General features: G+C 46.7%; 1 long non-coding RNA gene across 1 annotated transcript; it reads right to left on the reverse strand.

Annotated features, from left to right (window-relative positions):
• Positions 1–2,888: 2,888 nt before the first annotated feature.
• On the reverse strand, positions 2,889–3,477 carry LOC122385707. Its single transcript, XR_006257256.1, has 2 exons — positions 3,101–3,477; positions 2,889–2,941 (listed from the first exon to the last, which is right to left on the reverse strand). It is a non-coding gene; the product is annotated as an uncharacterized LOC122385707 (long non-coding RNA).
• Between the last annotated feature and the right edge of the window lie 3,875 nt (positions 3,478–7,352).

The raw sequence follows: 7,352 nt of genomic DNA on the forward strand, positions 1-7,352 counted from the left end.
CGGGTGAATTTCGTTCGCCTCCGACGTGATTTTGGCCAACGTGGGCCTTCGGCCCACGTTGGATTCAGGCCGAAAGGATTCAGGCCAACGTGGGCCTTCGGCCCACGTTGGCCTGAATCCTTTCGGGGGGCCTCCTGAAAACCCCAAGGGAGGGGCGGGCGCCCCCTCCGCCCCCCCTTGGCTACGTCCCTGACATGCAGTGGGGGCCACTCACGTAGGTCAAGAGTATCCGACCTTTGGTAGAAGGGATGCAGCTACCTTACAACAATTACCGCAAGACAATCGCCCTAGCGGCTGCTGAGATATGAGCCTCCCAAAATCACTACTTTTGCAAAACAGCTTGAAAATGAACACCCTTGACTTTTCACGTGGCACGCAGTAGCGGCGGAACACCTTCAATTAAGGGGAGGGGGGGGGGGGAGGGCACTGCCGACTTTTGGTCCTATTCTTTCCATGCAACGTCCATAGGGCTAATGATAAAATAGCAAAATCAAAGGGGGGTACGGTGCCCCGGTGCCCCCCCCCCCGTTCCATCGCCTATGGTGGTGGTACGTGCCACGAGGGTTTCTGAAATGCATTAGGAATAGTCAATTACGGGTAGAAGGAATAGGACTACCCAACAAAAAAGACCGAAGGTCAATCGGTCCAGCGGTTGCTGAGATATTAGCCCGGCAAAAGTGTTACTGGCCGGGCCGGACCGGGCAGCTCAATACTGAGATTTTTTCGTTATATTGAAAAGACCTCGCTTCGCTTGCTGCGCTCTCTCGCTCAGTAATAATACATATCGTGTATCTGAGCATTGGCTATTATTGAATTAAATTATTAGCAACGTTAAGCTGATTCCTATGCTCCATCTCCGAAATTCTACACACGGTTAGGGCGTTGTAGATTTCGATTGTATTTTCCGTCAAGGAAATCCCAAAATCAGAGGAACCGTTCTTTTTATGAAACAGATTGCTAGTTTTTTGGCTGATAATTGCCGAATGTGAGTTGTAGGTTTGTGGAATTGTAGTTTGTACTTTCGGATTGTACTTTTTCCTTTATGAAACATATTTGTACAATCGGAAGTACAAACCTACAAACTACAACTACAATTCTACAATTCCAGGCTTTATGAAAAAGGACACAGTTGTTTGTTTTATGTGTCTTGGGAAAGCAACAAATCGCTAATGTTTAATTTCTGTGTCCCCAGGGCTGGGTGGCAGTGAATGGCCCGTCTCAGGACTGGACATTAGACTGGACTGGCAGGAGAACGGACAGTGGCGGCGCGATGTGGCGCAACACGGTGGTGCCGACACGCCGCTCAGTGTGATCAATAGTGAGCCGTGCGCAGAGCTTCACTGTGCATCGAGTGTGCGGGCGCTTGAATGGTGCTGTTGTGTACAGTGTAGCTACGTTGGTGAGACGTCTATACGCCCTATGCTAGTGATATCCCGTTGATTGGAGTGCCGTGGCGGGATTGGCGAGTTTGCCGTGGAATGTTCCGAGCTCACGTTCTCAGTGTTTCAATTGTAGGGAGGGAGGGATGTAAAGGTTGTTGATAATACTTATAGTGAGCCGGTCGGTTGGCCGGCTGGCGGCGCGCTGGCCGCCGAGTTGGGTCTTGGTGTGCGCCGCGGGCGCTAGTCACGTGACCGTGACTGGCCCGAGGTCGGGCCGCTGATGCGGCCGGCAGTCTGGTCTGAGGCGGTGACCGGTGCGGACCGGTGCCCTGGTGCTTACATGCTACGTACGTGCTTACCTGCCGAGACGTATAATATAAGTGAATACGTGACATCTTACACATACATATAAGTTCGTTTACTACCGACCAGTATAACGCCTTATGGGGCGACTAACGGAGCGAGCGAGAGGGTGGGCCTTGCACGTGCGAAATTGCGAGGGGGTACCTCCAACTGACTTGTGTACGGCACCCTACTAACCGGTCTCTAGCGATTTGCCAAATTTGAGCACAATCGGCCCAGCCGTTCTCGAGATCTGGGAGCGGCACCCTGCACGTGCGCACGTGCAAAATGGGTCCCGACTGGCTTTTGCACGGCACCCTACTAACCGGTCCCTAACTGTGTACCAAATTTGAGCGCAATCGGTCCAGCCGTTCTCGAGATCTGGAAACGACCCCTGCACGTGCGCACGTGCAGCAGCACCCCAACTCTGGCACATGGATATGCAGTGCCTAGTGGGTGCCTACCTACATGCCAACTTTCAGCGCAATCGGCCAAGTAGTTACCGAAATATTGCAACAATTGCAAAACTGACACCTCTTCGTTTTGCACGTGGCACGTGCATAAGGGGTCACTCACATGCATCGGGAATAGTCCAATACTTGGTAGAAGGAATGAAGCTACCCTATAAAAATTACCGCGTGTAAATCGGTCAAGTGGTTGCTGAGATATAAGCCTCGCAAAAGCGTCCGCACGGCCGGCCGGCCGGCCGGCCGCTCATACTCAGAAATTTCCGTTATTCTACGTAAGACTCCGCTCGCTTCGCTCGCTCCGTAATCAGTTAGTACTTAGTAGCACTACTCGCCCTATGTCGCAATGCGCAATTCGTAATCGTATTCGTTAACAACAGAAAATCAAACCAGCCCAACAACAGACAGAGGCCTAAGCTGACCCAACAACAGAAGCCCGAGCCCCTACCCAGCAGGTTCCAGAAGACAGCCGTGAGGTTGCTGAAGAACGCCGAAGAATATAATATGAAGTCACTGTACCTTAGATTTTGGGATGATAGATTTGAAGGTCTTGCAGAACTTACTGTGCCTCTCACACATATCAGAATCGAATTAATCCACCTTGTTGATTCTTCTTGCAGTTTTCGTACTGACGAACATCGGATTCAACTTGATTTCTTAATTTCCGGAGTAAGACGATACCAAACGAATCCAAAACTTTTACCGGTGGAGCCTCAGGATCCAATACTCATTGTATTTAAAAACGGTTTTCTGCAAGAAACAAAACACACCAACAGGTCCATAAGTATGACAATTAAAAAAACAGTCAGTAGCGATATAAGACGTAACCAAATATAAGTACGATAGAAGTAGTAACCAAATAAAACGGAACACATAGCACACAAACACATAAACGCAAAGAAAACTCACGGATTGTTTCAGGTCTGCAGCCACCGGCAAGAACTTGACACCGCCGATTTAACGTTCGTTGGCGTTCGTATAAGCGCGTTCGTATAAGTTCGTTCGTTCGTACAGGTTCGTTCGTTCAAGTTCGTTCGTTCAGGTTCGTTCGTTCAAGTTCGTTCGTTCAGGTTCGTTCGTTCAATTTCGTTCAATTCGTCCCGCTTCGCGCCGCTCACCCGCTCACTGTCCTTTGGTGATTTTGTAAACGGACGCAAAACCATAAAACATAAAAATGACAAAAAAGCGATACCAAAACCTAGAAAAATAACATAATCTCTGGCCAACGAAACAACAATTGAATCAGCAAATTAAATCTGACCTCACGAGACAAACGCTAAAAATATATATGTTACAGACCGTATGAAAACCCAGTCCGTTTGCAAACGGCCTGGCCCAGTCAGGCCGTTTGAAAACGGCCTGAAATCATCATCATCATCATCATGTATTCTTATGTTCGTCCACATTCGATGGCTTTTCGGAACAAGTGTCAGGTTTACATAAAATCAGGTACCTATTAAAAGTAAAATATGCAGCATAAAAGTAAGATTGCACCCTACACTAAAAATATTAAAATACACATGAAACACGCCTAAAAGTTATCAACACCATTTAAAAAAAAGTATCAGTGTCCTATTTTTATTATTATTTCATATTCCCACTAACCACCATTCGGTGGGCATTACAGAGGGAAACACATTGACACACATAAACCATATACATACAATACAGGCAGCGCAGTGCCCTGTCATTCATAAGCACGTATAACGAAATCAAAATGCAGAACAGAAGCGATTTTCTATAACACAAAGTTTGATGAGACAGCGAAGCCTCATAAGTAACCGGCAATTATTACAACGAACAATGTGACATCACCGGAACAACACCACATACATATGCATCATTTTACCGCGTGATTTTCCAAAATATATTTTACAAAATCAGCTTTCGAATAGTTTCGGACATGAATGGGCAAGCTATTCCATAGTTTTGCACCACTGTAAGAGAAGGACGCTTTCTTCATTTCAGTCCTAGGTATAACCAGGTCAAGGTTGCCTGATTGCCTTGTTTGTCGGTCTGACTGTCTCTCTTTAAAGAGAGACACAATTAGTGGCGGCATACATTCAGGGATAAGTAGACATTGACGAACTGTTTTCAATACCGCGATTTTATGCTGTAAGGTAAGATCTCCACGCCAAGCCAGTCTGTGAGCTTCGCGACCTGCGATACGCTGTGCAAATTTAACTATTTTTCCTATTCTCTTCCCTTGTGTCACATTACAGTTTCCCCAGAGAGCCATGCAAAAGCGAATATGAGGAAGAACAAGGGCATTGACTAGGAGGACAATTACCTTTAAGGGCATCACGCGACGAAGCTGGCCCAATCGAATTAGCATACCAGTACACTTTCGAATGACACCGTCAATGTGACTGCTCCACGTAAGACAACTATCCAGCGTTACACCTAGACTAGTTAGTGATGGCTGTACGGGTACTGCAGTGTTAAAAATATTTAGACTCCTAACATTGACATTTTTCATGGTGACTTTGGAACCAAACACAACAACTTGCGTTTTGAGAACATTAAGTGCAAGTAGATTTCGTGAGAACCACTCAGAAAGTTTCTGAAGAGCAACATGAAGTCGAGTTATGACATTGCCTATATCACGAGGCGAACCAGAGACCAACACTTGGGTGTCATCTGCATACTGGATAATTGTACATAAGCCATTAGCAACTGCAGGTAAATCATTCACGAATAGATTGAAAAGCGTTGGACCCAGAACACTTCCCTGTGGCACACCGGTAGATACATGACCTATTGCGTCGTCGCAACCCCGCACGTACTGAGATCTACCTGACAGGTAGCTTTCAAACCAAGGATGGTCAATGCCATATTGGGAAAGTTTACTCAGCAAGATGTTGTGACTGACGGAATCAAATGCCTTGCTTAGGTCGAGAGAAACTAGAATGCATACGTCTCCATTATCCACTGATGACCTTATGGACTCTGTTAAAAGTATAAGAGCATGTTCGACGGAATGGTGTGCACGAAAGCCAAACTGTTCGTCTGCCAATACGTGGCAATCGTCCAAGTACTGATTGAGCTGAATGGAGACGAGTCTTTCAAGAATTTTTGACCCCACGCTTAGCAAAGAGATTGGCCTATATATAGTTGGATGCAGTCTTGGTATCTCCCTTTCCTTTATAGATGGGGACAACCTCCGCGAGTTTCCAGGATGATGGAACGGTACCACTGGCTATGGAGGCGTTAATAACATGCAATAATGGTGTAGATAGTCGACCACAAAATGATTTAAAGAAGGAAGGAGGAATCCCATCAGGCCCCGATGAAGTTCGTACTTTTAATGAACGTATGACAAACCTAAGCTCAGCATGTGTTGCTGGACGCAATTCAAACTTCGTTGAAAGAACTCTAGAGGGAGCAAACCATGCGCCACTCGACCCAGAGGTAACACTAACACCAGCTTCAGCATTAGTACCGGCGGAGCAAAAAAACTCATTAAATAGGCGCGCCGCACTTCTGTCAAGGGGGTGGGCAGTTTTTGATTTCCCTAGTGTAAGGTTAATAAGATTCCATGTGTCTTTACTGGATTGATGTGTTCCGATGCTCGATTCAAACTTGGAACGCCGTTCGAATGAAATAGCGCTTCGCACTTGGCGGCGCATACTTTTATAGAGTGCTGCGTCAATCGTAGCACCAGAGCGGCGAGCTATGCGCATTTGAGCAGTGGTATCACGTATGAGTTTTCTGGTGGTTCTCGATACGCCGAAACCACTTTTATGCTTGATTTTGGTAGTGACAAGAGGGGCATGATTATCTAGGATAGGAACCACAGCGTTTTTCCAACCCTGCCATGCCTCATCTGGGTCTTTAGCACTAAATACAGGAGACCAGCAGACTGTACGCAGATCGTTCAAAAACGCATTGGAATCAACATCCTGCCATCTGCGATAGCTAATTAGTTTACGCGGCCGTCTGGATCTTATGACATTCACTCGAACAATAACCAAGTTATGGTCAGAGACAATGCAATCCTCCGAAGAGCAATCTGTCACAAGGGAAGAGTCGCTTACCAGAACAATATCGATAAGCGTGGATGAGGTATTGGTAACACGGGTAGGGTGGCTCACGCATTGATGCATGCCGACATTGTTGATAAAATCCTGCAAGGAGCGAACTTGATACAGATTCGGACACAGCAGATCACAATTCAAGTCTCCACATAAAGCCACTTGCCTGCCCTCTGATAACAACTTTTTCACTGATAATTCAAGGGCATCAAAATCGTTTTTGATGCCTTCATATATGGGAGGCCTATACGCACAACCCACAATCAAAGCACGATTACAGCCGCATTTCACATTAATCCAAATACATTCAAGACGGCTATTAGCAGGATTGGAAGGGCTGATAACCTTATTAAATTCTAGGTCACTGCGGCAATATATGGCTACACCACCGCCCCTCTTTCCTCGACGGTCACGCCTGCTAGCCAAAGTTAGGCCAGCTATAGGAACATCAGGCTCGCCTCTTCTCAGCCAGGTTTCAGTGATACATAGAACGTCAATCTTGTAACGTTCAACATAATCTGCTACTATATCCACTGAAGGTGCTAAAGAACGCACATTTAAAGTTCCAATTACTAGACCATATTTCGATGAGCGAGCGTACTCAGAGTTCATGCCAGCATCATGGAATAAACGACTTTGAAGCTTCCTAGGAACAGAGACGTTACTCCACGGTTCTTTCAGCCTAAAAAACCCTCTACCTCACCTGCTAGCAATTGCCATACATTTCTGCACCCATCTCTGTTAAGGTTCAGTCTAGATTTATCTAAGCCACCATACATACATTCCCTCAATCGCGGACGGGTGTCCAAAAAACGAGCACCTTCACAGTGACACAGCCTCTTTATCTCATCGTTGAGATCGCTACGTTGTCTGGATATGTAGTCGTCTGGCAAAGGTAGGTCGTGCTCGTGCGGCACTGAGCATATCACAATGGACCTTACCTTTTTAAGCTGTTTAGCAACTCGTGCGACCTCTGATATGCAGTCGACTGTGTAGTCCACACTTCGATGTGACAAGTCGTTTCCCCCAATGTGCAAGACGAGGTCTACGCTGAGCGCCCTGCAGCTAGCCACTGCACCACTTAGCGCCCCCAGGGCACTGCGTACGGACCCTCCACGGATGCTTTT

The sequence above is a fragment of the Amphibalanus amphitrite genome, unplaced genomic scaffold (genome assembly GCF_019059575.1).
Source record: "Amphibalanus amphitrite isolate SeventyFive unplaced genomic scaffold, NRLGWU_Aamphi_draft 000228F_arrow, whole genome shotgun sequence".
Classification (NCBI taxonomy): domain Eukaryota; kingdom Metazoa; phylum Arthropoda; class Thecostraca; order Balanomorpha; family Balanidae; genus Amphibalanus; species Amphibalanus amphitrite.